The following is a 15,871-nucleotide window of genomic DNA, read 5'->3' as shown; positions in this document are numbered from 1 at the left end:
TTCCTGAGCAGAGTCACGCATGAAAAAAAGAAAATGACTTCGGGTTGCCACTGTGCCCAGAAGGTCTTTGCCAAGCCCATCCCAGCCAGCTTTCCCAAGTCTTCTTATTGGAGGAGAATTTTAAATTGAAAGGTGAGTGAGGAGCAGCGTCCTCAGTCCCTCCCAGCTAGGCTTTGAACTAACAATAGCAGGTTGAATGAAGTCTGATAAACGCAAATCCTGGACTCGCAAAGCCGGATCACACTGCGGCAGCCTAAGCCGGCGGTGATTAGCGTTCCAGCTTTTATCAGTCCCCAGCTGGTCTAACCAAGTTAGGGCGTTCAGTAGATTTCATCAACATTTGAACGCCTGTTCGTGCAAGTTTTTCTCCGCAACATAGGCCCTTATTCACCTCGAGCAGGTTGGTGCTCCGGTCTGCCAGCTACTAAACTGATCTGATTATTCGGCCTGTTAATGCCAGGGAGGGACACTTCGACAAACAGATTAGAGGATACATAAAAAGTGTATCACAGCTCCTCTATTTTTTAAACAAGAGAGTCCCTTGCTTTAGCAGCACTAACACGCTATTTTCTTAGGATGGCAAAGAAAAAACAAAAACAAAAGCAAAAATACTGGCAGGAGAGATAAGCTGGGTGGTTAGGGATTTTCTTTTAACTGTGGTTCTCCCACTGTAAAAAACGCTTACATTGCGGTTTTTTCCCCCCTTAAAAACACCAGCGCACGGGGTCCTCCACCACTTTGACTCGGGGTGCATACAGTTCCCGGCGCCCTTCACCTCCAACTTTGATTCTGCAGGTCCTGTACTCCTCCCACCCCCTCAACTCCCACCCCCGCCGCCGAGGCTCTCCAGCCTGCTGCCCCAAACCCCGCAACAAGGAGCGGTCCTTGGATTGGGGAGTCTTTGAAAAGTGGCGGGGCGGGGGGTGGTGGAGACTATATACTTCAGCCCCAGAGTTTCTGGTCCTTATCCGCCCGGAAGCCCCGAAGGAGCGTGTGGGCAGAGCGTCCAGGCTCACCTAGCCTGCGGTTGCTCCGGTCCGCTCCCCCAGGCTCCAGTTCCTGATTTCCTTAGGAGCTGCGGGCCCCGGAGGGAGGGGGCTCCAGTGTGAGCGTGAGGATTTGAATGAGAAAGCAGGTTGTGGAGGAGGCTTTTCCCAGCTCCTCTTGGGGGTCCTGCGGGCTGGTGGAGAGAAGCCCCCATCTGGGAGGCCACTGCTGGTTCTCGGCAGGGGTCTGGAGTTGGAGTCAAAGGGGTCTTGTAACTCAAAGCTCTGCACTTGGGAGGACTTCGAGGATTCCGGCATCTGCCGAATACTCCGGGCTGAGGTCGGTGCTTTGGGGGAAAGAGGACCGAAGGGAAAAGGGGTTGTGCAGGAAACAGAGGACTGGTTAACCAGCTCACTTAACCAGTGAGCAGGTAGCCTGCGCCCTCTCTAGGGTGTCCCATTCGGGACTCTGGGTGGACTGCGGGAGCCTTGTGCGTGGGAATCTCCCGGGCCCCGCGAGGAGACTGGACCACGACTGCTAGCGGGGTCCTGGAGCGTGCGGGTTGGTGTGCCTGGTCAAGAGCTGCACTTGTGTCCCACTTAGTCGCGGGTGAGGTTTCGCCAGTGGAGGGTCAGTCACCGTGGCAGGATGCTTCGCGCCCTCTCCGACTGCCAGGCTCTCCCGTGAGAGCAGGTCCGTGTTTCCTGCAGAGGGGAGTGCGATATCCATTACATTCGGGGAGTCTTAGGTGACCAGTGATCCTGCTCAGAACCCTCTCAAAGAAGAGTTGTTGCTCGGTGCGGGGAGGATTTGCTCCATTGCCCCTTCCTGGGATCAACGAGGGGCACCGCGCAACGCCGGGTGGTGCAAGCGAGCTGGTGAAAGCAAGTCCTAGCTACGGCTGCGCGCTCTGCGCCTGCGCGGGTTCCCATGGCGACGGCGCGGTGGGTCCGAGACGCCGACCCAGCAAGCAAAAGCCGGGTCTTCTGCTGGACTCCTGCGGTGGCCCCTTACACTTTGCTGGGACGTTTTCATTTTGTTTGTGCCTTGGAGTCAACTTATGATCTTGTTGCGTTAGAAGTTCAGCACTAAAATAAGAGGTCACTTGACTAAAAAAACCGAAATTAAACCTTTCCCCACCCTTATTATCATTTTATCACAGATAGAAAAAAAAGGTGAGAAATTGCCTGTTGTGGTGGTAATGTAGGTATCCTACATTTTATCCCATGAAAGTGCAGAGAAATAAAACGTTTGCTTCCTGCTATGGAGTGTTTAAAAATAAACTCAGCCAGGGGATTGGCCTGGAGGTACAGTAACAGACCTGTGCCTCTGTCTGGAGGTGGGGAGGAGCATGTACCGCCCAGAAGTCCCGAGTCCTCGCGACACTGATGGCTACCTGTGCTCTGCCGGACCGGAGGAAAGTACGGGTGAATGGAAACATAGGCCTTCCCCGAAGAGGCGTTGCTTTTCCAACTGTCTCTACGTATGGCAATTGCTGGGGCTAAGCTGTTCTGCAGAGAGAGAATGTTTCTTTCAAGAAGCTGGTCATAGACCAGTTTTCTTAAGCATTTTCATCTTAAAATTGTGAGTCTTGACAGGCCCACCCTCTCTTTTAAATCCCATTTGTTTACACACAGGCAGGCACTGGCAAGAGTACACATCTTAAGGAGTTATGTAGTGGCATCTGTAGCTTGTTGTTGCTTAGTTTTTTAAAAGACTGAATCAATATTTGGTAGAGTGATACTTGAGACTTACTTACCATTACATAAACATTGATTAGAGTTAACATAACTGCTAATAAAAGTTTAAAATGTGATTACTTTTCCCAGAACAAAGTGTAGCGTAAAAAATCTTGCACAAAGTGACATGGGTACTCTATATCTTACTTTTAAGCAACTTGCTTTATAGAATAGCAAGTGTTAGTTAATGGTAGAAAGTTGAAGATAATAGTCTTCTACCATCAGCTAATGAAGTAGCATACTACTTTTCAAATAATTAGCAAATAACATATTGCTAAAGTTCTCATTCTTTTTGTCACACATTCCTAGATGTTGTGTAATTTATCTTGTTCAAATATTAAGGTTCTCATGTTTTCCTTTTTTTATTAAAAAATAGAAAACTTAATTATTGGGTTCAGATTCTTTGTGACCCTGTTTGGTGGCTTATAACAGGCTCAGAATCCCTAATCCCTAATGTTTCTGCTGGTTCTGGGAGGTAAAAATGCAGATTATGGGATGAGGAGACTGGGAGCACTTGGGGAGTCTGGGAGAGGCATTGGGAGGGAGACAAAGGGAGGAAAGGTTGGGGAGAGCTGGGATTTTTGTTGTATCAGTTTCATGTTAAAATTCATTAAAACTTACTGCTTTTGTTTGATACATTTTCCTACATCATCAATTTCAGTTTCTTTATGTCAGTCTTTTATGTACTTATGGGGATAGAATTATAAAAGTAGAATGTAATAAAAGGTGCTTCATGGTAGGATGCCATAACATAAAATACTGTGAAAATTTTTAATGAAATGTTTTATATTTAGTTTATTCATTTTTCCACAAATATTTATTGAGAATTTATATGTAAGGCAGCATAAATAAATTCAAATTCCTGCCCACAGACAAGAGTTCTGAGTTCTAAAATAATTCTAATACTACTTTGGTTTTCTGGTTGAAGATACTATTTTTAGTACTCTTAAGAGAATACTTGGTCCTACTCAGACTTCCAAATTCAGAAACAAATGCTTACTTTTTGGTTAAAAAATATTTTTTAGAAATTTACATAAGACTGTTCATATAACAGTGTAAGCACCTGACTAGTTATATTTTTGTAAGACTTGGCCCCAAAGCTTGTCCTCTTAGTAAGTGCAGCACTCAGTTTAGGAGAAACATAGAAGCCTTCCTCTCGGGTTTCTTAGATGAGGATAAGGTGAGTGATTCAGTAGTCCTTTGTTCTGGCTCTATGTTTCATGACATAATGAACCTCCTGCCAGCTTCCTTCAAAGAATAGTATTGGTCTGCATGCTTGAAGGATCATGACTATTATTTTTCTCTGAGGGAAAAAGAGGAGGGGTACAAATTATAGAAGGATAAAAGGAACACCATGGTGCATTTAAACATTTTAACTTTTGAGGTAGAATAATTTTTAGGCATTTTCAAATGAGTTTTGCTCTATTGAAATCTAGTACAGCCATGACAAACCTCTGGCAAAATATTGACCAGGGTTGACAAACAACACCTCCTCTCCTCATTTTTAGTGCACAGATTCTTAGGGTGAGTCTGGTCTTTTTTTTTTTTTTTTATCACCTCATGAGTCTAATAATTATAAGCTAAGAGAAGCTTGCTGAGGAGCATCCCCCATTTGGTTATTGCTCTTTGTCTAGGAAAATCAGACTCGGCTGTGAATTGTGGAACAAGTGGTGCAGAACTCATTACTTTGAACAATGCCTCCTCAGCCTGGGAAGCATGTTCCTCTCCTCACTAGCAGAGGCTTATCCCAGGCTAGCTTTGGTCACAAGGAAAATCATTTAGACACAGTTCAGTGGACACTTGCTCACATCTCCTTGACACCCGTGACCATTTTTGTTTAAGGAGAAATATAGTATTGCTGTGATAGAGTGTGCCAAATTGAAAGTGCATTTTAAGAAACCCATGAAGAAGTTTACACAGCTTTATGTTATTACCATCGAGGTTTTTGTCTCTGCTTCAAAGTGGGAAAGGACAGAATAAGCCAGAAGGGACAACCAGGAGAACTTTTATAGCAAAGTTTAAGTGCGTGTGTGTGTTTTTTTAACTGACTCTGAATTTTGCATCACTAAACTAAGTGTCCATGCTTTAATTTATAGAAGAAGATGACTACCATATATAATTATATAAATCAGGAAACCAGAACCAAAAGTTTCTAAATGATTTTTTGAGTCACATAGCTATTAGATGGCAGAACTAGTACGAAAATACAATTACTAATTTCTAATGATCTTGCTGTCAGGAAATTTAGAGAGCAGACATCAAATCCTTGCTTTAGACTTTCTGCTTGCAAACATGAAATTGCTGTGGTTGTAGATGCAAAAGGGTGAAGTATTAACAATTTCATATGGTTTTTACACAATACTGAATAGAACTGATAATGTGATATGCATATTGTCATATTTGGTATGAACATGTGTATATCATGAGAACACATGATTCTCACATATTATAAAAGGGTCATTTTTCAACATATATGCACACATTTTGGCTTAAGGAATTTGGGGATGATGATTTTAATAGAAGGAGATCATTTTTACAGTAGTTTTTTTTCTTACAGGTATCTTAAAGAATTTTGGAAGAAATAAAAGTAAACACAAAAAGCTCTAAACTGTGAGCAAATACATTGACTGTCTCTAGAATGCATAATAAGCAAGAGAAGTTCAAAGTATCATATATGACTGATGAGGTTCAGAGAATTTAGTTTTTTTTGCAAAAAAGCTAAGTGAATATGGAACAGACTAGGAATTTGGATTCATATATATATGTTCTACATGTCCTATTACATCATGTTGCTGTGCAGGAATGTAAGATTAAATTTATGAAAAACACTGAGTTGCTTTGATTTTCAAATTCCCAACTTCAGGTAAAGTACAGACAAGTAGAAATTTTTCTGATCAGCTTTTTGTGAGTGGAGAAGCTTCCCTATATGGAGGTTAGGAGGTTGTAAACTCAGCTCTGGTTCCAGAAAAACACTCAAGACTTTGTTTATAAACTATGCTGGTATTTGTTTAGAATTGAGTAATGGTTAGGTTCTGCTCTTCGGAGGTCTTTCTACATCAAAGTGGCCACTTATCACTTCTGGATTGTTGTTAAGTTGCTTCAGGTCTGAGAAAAACCTTCATGATTTTAATGTGTGTTTTCTGGCATCTTAAGACTTAGATATTGATTTTATCCTGTGTAAACTTCACCCACTTTTTTTTTTCCCCTTGAAGTAGTATTGAGAAACTTATTGCTGGGTTGAGGGAGATAATGTTTTCTTTTAATGCTCTTCAAATGGATTTCAGATTTACCTTGGTCAGTTGCTGAAAATGTCTAAAGTTATGTTAGAAGCTGAAATTTTGGCACTGCTACGACTGCTGCTGTTATCCTGGGAGACTGCAGCTGGATTGTACTGAGCTGTTTTCAGATTTGCAGTATTTCTGAGCTATGTCACCCATGGAGAAACTGAGGCTCAGAAATGTCCATGCTCAGGCAGTCAATCTGTGGCTGAATGAAGACTTGAACCTAAGCTGGCTAATGCTTGGTCTAGTGTTCTTAGTAGCACACTACATCTGAAAAGCACACCTCTCTTGGACCTTCTTTCCTTCCTAGGCTCTGACTGGAGGGTTGAGGAAAAGGCTGAAGGTCTCAGAAAAATGGAATGCTGGACCCTGCATTAGAATTGTTTTCTGTGACTCTTCATACCCTGTTTTCTCTGTGGCTGGTTCTTCTGAATTTAGTGAGAAACTTATAAACTGTTCCAGCTATTCTATCCAGTGGAAGGAGGGAGGACCTATTGCAGTGAATGTTGAGTTACTGATTAACCAATGGAAGGCAATCATGGTTTCTCTTTCATCTATCTGCATTTCCTTGTTGCTAGTTCACAAGAGTTAATATTTGAATTCAGCTTCCTAATTCCTCTTACCGCCCTCTTCAGTTTAGCTGAAGAGGCCTCTGCACCTCAGAACAGATATCTCTGTGGAGTCCTAATAAGTCCTCTGCAAAATTATGTCTGGTGGTAACTTGGAGGTTCTATTCAGGTTTTCAGGCATCAGAATCCTGGACTAGAAGTTCAGTGAGTTGATTTGCTGGTAATTATATGCGTTTTAGTTTTCTAGACATTGTGTTTTCTTTTTGATAAACAACTCTTTCAATAATATGGAAGATATTAAAAGGGAAATTTATTTTTTCAAAGGGAATTTCTTTATGGAAAAGGATAGATAATGTGTTCATAGAAGGAGTTAGGATTATGCAAAGATTCTTTGATACAGTTTATAATCATTCATCTCAGGTTTTGTGAAGAAAATGCAAAGATCGTATTTTCTTATAGCATTCTTATTGCTATGTTAATTTTTATTTCAGTTTAAAGGCTTTTGGTTCCATATAGCCATTTATATAAAAAGGGAGGGTTGAGAGAGAAAAATTTTTTCCTATGTACATATAGATTCTCTCTGGAATGATGCACAAAAAACTAATAATATTCATTGTTGGGAGGCCAGAGGCCTGAAGTAAACTATTGAATGTATGTCTTTTGGCAGGATATGGGAACTTAAATGTATGCCTTTTGGTGCCTTTTAAACTCAAAAACCTTCAACTTAATAAATAAAATAAAGAATTTTTGGGTTTCAGTAACAAAGAAATAAGTAATGTCTTTTTTTTTTTTAGCTCTGAAGTGTTAGATATAAGAGAATGAGAAGTAATTTTAATGGGAAAGCAAAGTAATTTTCTTTTGTGTCATCAAAATTCATATGCAGTAATTTTTACAACTACTATATTCTAACCTCTTCTGTATTTCTTAGCAGTCCTGGTTTTTGTTTTGTTTTGTTTTTGCAAATTTTCATATTTTTCTTCCCTCTTACAAAGCATCACTGTTGGCTGCAGCCTGATTCAGTGGACCTCTGGAAATCAGAGTCTTGCAACTCTGGAGCAACTATTTTGGCAATGTGTTTATGTGGTGCAACTAGGAAGTTTCATTTCTCAGTTAAAACAATTTTTTTTTTATCTTGCCCATTGTTTTTCCCCCAGAGAGAAATCAGTGTAGTGTGATTATTCCTGTATTTTCCTGAATAGTGTTTGTATGTGAATTTCTGAGAAATCTTTTCTGCTTAAAAACAAACCAAATCAAACCAACACACACACACATACAAAACCCTCCTTTAAGGCTGTACACAGATGTTTTATTCTATACCACAGCTTTTTCGTTGCTGTTTTTGGTAGGTTGTGAATTGGAAGTATTTTCTGTTCACTGGATAAATCGTTAAGATACAGTGTTAGAAAAGTGAACACAAACTGTGTACCAACTTATTTTTCATTTGTCAAAAGACAGAAATGTGAATTCTATTGTTTAGTGTCCAAGTTTCAGTCAAAGGCAAAACTCAAGTCAAGACAAGCTCTCAGCAAAATCATTCATCTCAGGTTTTGTGAAGAAAATGCAAAGATCATATTTTCTTATAGCATTCTTATTGCTATGTTAATTTTTAGTCTTTAGGAAAGAATAACTGAATAGATCATATATTTTCATGGTTTTGTTTTAGAAATTTAAAAGAAAATTTAGTGACAGTTCTCCATACTTGTATCGCTCACTCATTCAACTCGTTCTTTAATAGACCAACAGTGTTAATTAGTTTCTTGTACATTAAAAAAAAATCTATCATCATCTAATCTATCATCTATCTCTCTGTTGTCATCATCATCTATCTACTCTTTTTTTTTTATTTTAAGGAAAAAAAAACAGAAAAAGGGTACAAGTTATATAGAATTTCAGAAAAAAATAAACAGTAGGAAATCACTAGTTAATAGACTACATATTGTCATCTTAGAAATAGTTGTTCAAGTTACAAAATTAAAGCATACAGAGTGGACATTCAAACAGTGAGACTGCAAACAGTTCTGTTCAATGATCCAATAAAACTCAGTAATATGGGCTGGCTGGGGATTTAGCTCAGCGGCATAAGTGCCTGCCTTGCAAGCAGGTAGTCGTGAGTTCGATCCCTGGTACCGATAAAAAGGAAAAAGACAAAAAAACCAAAAAACAAAAAAAACCTCGGTAATCTGATTATATATCTTATACACTTAAAATATACATGCAGTTATGTCCTTTAGAGTACTTTCTTTTCCTCTCTTTTGTACAATGACAATTACACATTTTGGGTTTTATTACTCCCACTGTTCTTATTACTTTTTTTTTCAAGAAAGTAAAACCAAGTGTGACATAATAGGACAGAGTCAGTCAAATCAAAAGGATGGACATAATACATAATGTAAAAACAAAATACAAGGTGATCAACAATGGTTACCATAATGCCTCTTGTTATCTTAAAAAGAATTGCCTATATCATCAGTTATAATAAAATTGAACAAAACAGTTAAGAACAAGACCAATAAAACCAAAACATTGGAGACATTAGAGGACTTCAAAAGAAGATAATAGTCAACTAGAATGGGCGTCACAATGGATCTTATTGTCTTCATAGTTGTTGCCTAGACTTTCAAACTTGGTACTATCTAGCGTAACAGAATAGAGGAAAATCAGTCAAAACAAGATGGTGGGAGCAATACAGAGTTTCAAATCAAGTTAATAGGAAATCAACGTGGGTTACTATAATATATCCTGTTATTTTTAAATTTATTTTCCCTTAATTAAAAGGATAAAAATGAAAAAGTAGATAATAAAAAGGAGATTGAGATAAAAAAGGGGGCATAACAACAAAACAGGTCAGGTCAAAACATAGCCATTTAAGCAAAACAGTGTTTCACCACAAGATAATCTCGACATAATAGTAGTTACCATATTGTCTCTTCCCTTAAAATCTTTGGGTATAATTTGTATACTGTAGCATCAAACATATTAAGACAATATAAAACTGTTCAAGAGAATGACAGTATTACAGGGTATTTAGAATCAACTAACAGAAAATGAACAATGGTTTCTGTATAATCTCCTTGTCAAAGTTTTGTTTATATTATCACACATTATAAAATCCAATAAGGTACAACACGTTAAAACCGATGGAGACAGAAGAACAAAAGCTTGATGGGACTTCAAAACAAGAGGATATTAAATCACCACTACCTATTATGATGTCTTGTTTTCTCCAAAATGGCTGTTCCTACCATCCAACCTTCTCTGCCTCATTTCTGTTGAGCTCTTTTTCTGTCATTAGTTGTCAGTTTATCCTCTTCATTTCACTTTCTGCTCCATTCATTGTGGCCTGTCTGCCGCTGTTTCTGGAATCTTGATATTTTTCATTTTTAGAATATCCTGCAGTAATCTCTGTAGAGTTGAATTGGTGGTTGCAAATTCCTGGTGTTCCTCTTTATCCTTGAAGCACCTTGTTTTTCCATCAATTTCTAAGGACAGTTGTGCAGGATATATCAATCTTGGCTGGAGGTTATTATCTTTCAAAGCTTGAATTATTTCCCCCCACGCTCTTCGTGATTTGATGGTTTGTGCCGAGAAGTCTGCTGTAATTCTGATTCGTGTTCCCTTGTAAGTGATCTGTTTCTTGTCTCTGACGGCTTTTAATATTCTGTTCTTATATTGGATTTCTGGAATTTTGATTATTATATGCCTGGGCATAGCTGTGTTTGGGTTGTAGGTGGCTGGGGTCCTGTATGCCTCATACATCTGAGTATTTTTATCTTTTGCTGAATTAGGGAAATTCTCCTGGATTATTTCTGTGAATAGCTTTTGTAGTTCATTTGTTTGAGTCCCTACTTCTTCTTTTATGTTCTTAATTCTTAAGTTATAGATCCTTTTATCATCTTCTAGTCTTTGTATTATTGCTGTTTGTTTTCTTGTTATTTTTAAGAAGTTTTTCATTTCATGCTCCCACCTTACAAATCTGTCCTCCAGTTCTGATAATCTATCCTTAGTTTCTTTCAAGCTGTTATGCCAGCTTTCAATAGAGTTTTTAGTTTCCAGGTAATCTCTTTGAACCTGCTTCATGTATTCTATGTTTTCTCTATTTTCTCCATCAAACAATTCTCCCCTTTTTTTCTGATCTTCCATTCCACTATCTGTTTTTTCTTGGGCGGTGCTTAGTATTTCTCTAATTATTCTACTTATTTCTTGCTTTATTTCATTAAATACTTCATTTTTGAACTCATCTATGAGGCTCCAGAGATATCGCTTTATGTCTATTGATGCCATGTCTGATATTGCATGTTTTCTGTCTTCATTCTCTTTTGGATTTACCTTTCCTGGGTCAGTGTTCTCAGGATTGGGGACTGAGGACCCTTTCTTGTTGCTCCCTCTTCCCATATTTTTTGTTCCTTCCATACAAACGTATGTAGGAGGCCCAGTTTTTTTTTTTTTTTTCTCTTTGTCTGTTACAGTTTGTTTGAATCCGCCAGCTAGGTGTTCCCACCCACTGCAGTGTACTAGGGAGACACAGACCTGGGCAGCCTCTGCTGGACCCACCCCTCCAGGTCAACCTACTGAAGACTTCACTGCTAGGGTGCACCTCCAGGCGCAGGGACCTGGTTTGGGTAGCCTACTGGATCTTAGTCCATGGTGTCACCAGGCCAAGCGCTCCCCACCACTCCCACTTGAGAGGGGAATATGTGATTAAAGTCACTGCAGCGCCCTGTTCCAGCTAGTCTGCCTGGTCCCAGAATGTCCTCTATTGAAGCCTCCTAGTCTATGAAAGGGTCCCCATTTCTCTCACTCACTGCAGGTCAATGTAGGGCTCCCTGCCAGTCCCACTCTGAACTCCATTCACTGGTTCCCACTTAAAGTTTTCACGCATCTCTCTCCCTGCTGTGCCGATTCAGATGCAGCAACGGCAGCAGGAAATTCAAATTGCGGCTTCCAGTGGCATGGGATCCAGCTTCAGCGCTGAGATTTTATGTGTTCCTGTTATAGCATCATGATTGCATTTCCAGTTGGTTTCTCTCAGCTTATTTCGTTCCTGGGTCAGCAGGGTACATCTCCTCTCGCTTAGGACTCCTCTCATGGCACCACTCCTGGATTCTAAGCTAGTAATCTCAGAGAGCCTCCATGCTGTTGTTATTTGTCCGCCATGTTTTCCCTGAAGTCCATCATCTATCTGTCTATGCAAAGATATACTTGGTTTTTCATTCATTTAAAAATAAAATGGTGGCACACTATCTGCATAATTTTGCCTTTTTTTTTGTGATAGTGGGGATCTAATCCAGAGCCTTGTACATGCTAGACAAGTGTACTACTCCTGAGTTACATCCTCAGTATAGTTTGTAAAGGTATATGAGTATATTATTCCACATTAGAATATAGAGTTTCCTTATTTTATTTTGAAAGTTTTTTTTTTTATTTAAGTACTGAGGATTGAATCCAGAACCTTAATCCTGAGCTACATTTTCAGCGTTTTGTTTCATTTTGTTTTGAGTCAGAATCCTGCTAAATAGCAAAATTGCCTGTTGAGGGCTCAAAGTTGTGATCCACCTGCTTCAGCCTCCCAGAGAGCTAGAATAATTAAGGGAGTATACTATACCCAGCTGTCTGCCATGCTTTTCATTATTTCCTTTCTTCTATTAAATCTGAGAATAGTGTATTTTTGTTTTACTAATTCCTTGAGGAATAACAATGGTTGAGGATTGTTTATTTGCAATAGTGTTTTTTTTTGATATGGACACTTGTTGCTATAAAATTTCTTCTTAGAACTGCTTTTGCTGTGTCCTGTAAGTTTTGGTATGTTGTATGTTCTTTTTTTTGTGGTATCAGGGATCGAACTCACAACCTCAAGCTTGCCAGGCAGGTGCTTATGCTACTAAGCTCAAATCCCAACCCTGTATGTTCATTTTTGTCTCCAGATATTTTTGAATTTCACTTTAGGTTGTTCAGGAGCATGTATTTTAAAATTGTTTAATTTTTATGCATTTGTGAATTTTCTGCAGTTCTTCCTGTAATTTCTACTTTTCTCTTTGTCCTAATCCATTTGCATTCAAGTATCAATAGGTAAGGTCTTACTATGGTCATTTTGTTAATTGTTAATTATTCCCTAGCTGTTTTTTTAGATTCTTTGTTCCTTTCTTGTCATATCCTTTATAATTTTCTCTAGTTGTATGTTTTCTCTTTTTTTAATAATATTTTTTGGTATTTGCTACAAATTTTTGCTGTTTACATTTTTATTAGTACATCATTACATTCATCATGGAGAGTTGCTGCATAATCCATCTTAATCCTTTTTTTTTTTTGCATCTCAATTCTTTTTATATGTTCTTCTCTTTTCCCTCTCACTTCCTCTGTCTATTGGACCTCTTGTATTTATAAACATAAGAAGATTAGTTTTATCTTCTTATTATCTGTCTTTTATTTCTCTTTGATTTATTTATACTTTGGTTTTCTAATATAAGAGAAATTATTTTTGCTTCATTTTTACCATGACACTTATGCAATGAGGCTTACTTTGGCTGTTATAAGGTGTTAACAACTTAATTCTGATCCAATAAAAATACCCAACATTTTATCCTCATCATTTTATGTTTTTCATGTCATAATCTCTATCTTTTATATTGTGTATCCCTTAAATTATTGCCATTATTTTTTTTAAATTTTATTTAAAAGGAAAAAGAGAAAAAACAAAACAAAACAAGTGTAAGGGTACAAGTAATACACAACTACAAAAAAAAAAAAAAAAAACCCACAAAAAAACAGTAAAAAATCACCGGTTAATAGATTACATATTATCATCTTAGAGATAGTTGCTCAAATCACAGTATCAAAGCATACAAAGTGGACACTCAAACAGTGAGACTGCAAACAGTTGTGTTCAATGATCCAACCAAAAACATTAATATGGTCATCTATTTAACACCCCTAAACACTCTTGCTGTTGTATCATTTAGAACTCTTTTTTCCCCCTCTCTTTTTTACAACAAAATTTACACATTTTGGGTTTTATTACTCCTTAGTTCTTATTACTTTTTTGGGGGGGGGAGAGAATAAAGTCAAATATGGCAAAACAAAGCTGTCAGTCAAACCAAGGATAGACATAGCACATGATGTAAAACAGAGTACAAGGTTATCAACAATGGTTATCAACAATGTCTCTTGTTTCCTTAAAAAGAATTGTCTATCTCATTAGATATTATAAAGTTGAACAAAACAGTAGAGAACAAGACCAATAAAACTTAATAATTTCTATACATTGTATAGAAATACCACAACTTTTTTATCCATTCCTCAGTTGATGGACACTTGGGTTGTTTCCAAGATCTGGCGATTACAAATTGTGCTGCTATAAACATAGGTGCACATATATCACTGTAGTATGATGCTTTCAGTTCTTCTGGGAATATGCCTAGAAGTGGAATAGCTGGAATAAATGGGACTTCCAATCCCAGCTTTTTGCGAAATCTCCAGACTGACCTCCACAAAGGCTGCACCAGTCTACACTCCCACCAACAGTGTAGGAGAGTTCCTTTTTCCCCACAGCCTCTCCAGCATTTGTTGTTGTTGGTTTTCTTGATCCTTATTGCCATTATTTTTAATAGTTTTGTTTTTTAATCTTCATACTAAAGATATAAGTGATTTAGATACTGTCATTTTAAGATTAAAGTACTGTGTTTGGCATTTGAGTGTGTACTTTTACTTGGGACTTTTATACTCTCGTGTTTTTGTGCCACTAATTAGTACCCTTTTCTTTCAGATTGAAGAACTTCCTTACGTATTTCTAGTAAGACAGGTCTAGTGGGGGTGAACTCCTTCAACTTTTCTTTGGGAAAGTCTTTATCTCTCTGTTAATGAAGGACAGCTTTGTAAGGTAGAGTACTCATGGTTGGCAGGATTTTCCATGCCTCAGTGCAATGAATATATGTATCATTTGACAATCTCCTGACCTGTAAGTTTTCTAGTGAAAGGTCTGCTGCTAGAGCTATATAACTCCTTTATACACATATGATATGTTTTCCTCTTGCTGATTTTAGGGTCTTCTCTTTGTCTTTGACATTTTGATTACTTTATCTCTTTGATCAGTGTTGTTTGGATTGAATATGATTGGAGACCTTTGCTTTTCTATGGGTATGTATCTCTTTCTCCAGATTTGAAAAATTTTCTTTTACTTGTTTATATAAATTATCTGGCTCTTTATATTTCCCTTTCCCTCTTTAACTCCCATAATTCAAATATTTGTGTGTGTGTGTTAGCAAACACAGGGCCTCACATGTGCTAGGCAAATGCTCTATCACTGAATTACATCCCCAGCTTAGATATTTGCTTTTTTGATACTATGCCATAAATCATGTAAGCTTTTTTCATTCTTTTTGATTCATTTTTGTCCTCTAGCTCTCTACTTTCAAGTAACTTGTCTCTGAGTTCACAATTGTTTTTGTGTGTCCCTGTCTATTCCACTGCTGACATTTTCTACTGCATCTTCATTTAGTTCATTGTAGCTTTTAGGTCTAGAATTTGATCTATAAATTACTTTAACTTCTTAAATTTCTTGTTTTTGTCACTTATTATTTTCCTGATTTCATTGATTGTTTCTCTGTATTTTCTTGAAGTTTAATCATTTTCCTTGAAGCAAGTATAATTCCTTATCAGGTGGTTCATAAATCTCCTTTTATTTAGGGTTGGTTACTTGTGTGTTATTTTTTCCTTTTGGTGTTACCATGTTTCTCTCATTGTCCTTGAATCTTATGGCCATGCATTAGTGTCTACACATTTGAAAAAAGTAGGAACTCAGTCTTTGCCTGGGAAACTTCTTCACTAAAAAGCTTGTTTCGAGATTCTGGAAAGATTGTTTGATGTGATTTCTGGTCTTGCTGCTGGAGTCTTTATGCAGGTTGGTGTGGTATGTGCCAGTTAACAGGTGGGCATGTCTGGCATCTGGGTCTTCAGGGTTGGACCTAGTGCTTGGTCCTTGAGCCAGGGCCCAGAACGCTCATGCCTAGAAATACTGGGCTTAAGAGTATAGGAGGTAGCCTGGCTCCAAGTAGGGTCTGAAGGGCGACTCATGGTCAGTGGCCTATAGGCTGAGGTTGTGGGGACCTTCTCACCTCTGGATTTTACTGGCACAGGCTCAGTGTTGAGGTCTGAGGCAAAGTCCAGTACTCATTTCCCCAAATGGAGAGTATTTCTCACCCTCCTGTGTTGCCTGGGGTTGGGGGAAGGATGATGGGGATAATGTGAAACTCTCCATTCTACCTTCTTTGATCTGTTTTTTTTCTAATTTTTGTGTTATTTT

General features: G+C 38.3%; 1 protein-coding gene across 7 annotated transcripts in view; it reads left to right on the top strand.

Moving 5' to 3' along the window:
• Positions 1-15,871, top strand: part of Plch1 (phospholipase C eta 1) — a 267,872-nt gene continuing 252,001 nt past the window's right edge. For 3 of the 7 annotated variants that reach the window (XM_063249225.1, XM_063249223.1, XM_063249221.1), the window contains exon 1: positions 995-1,326. The gene's annotated coding sequence lies outside the window, so the exon portion shown is untranslated. Of the gene's footprint in view, positions 133-994; positions 1,327-15,871 lie in introns of those variants that run through there. The other 4 variants (XM_063249228.1, XM_063249227.1, XM_063249226.1 and 1 more) reach the window with 2 other exon arrangements.

The sequence above is a fragment of the Cavia porcellus genome, unplaced genomic scaffold, assembly GCF_034190915.1.
Source record: "Cavia porcellus strain 051 isolate PalLab524CR breed Dunkin Hartley unplaced genomic scaffold, mCavPor4.1 scaffold_5, whole genome shotgun sequence".
NCBI classification, from domain to species: domain Eukaryota; kingdom Metazoa; phylum Chordata; class Mammalia; order Rodentia; family Caviidae; genus Cavia; species Cavia porcellus.
This window is presented reverse-complemented; position numbering and strand designations above follow the sequence as displayed.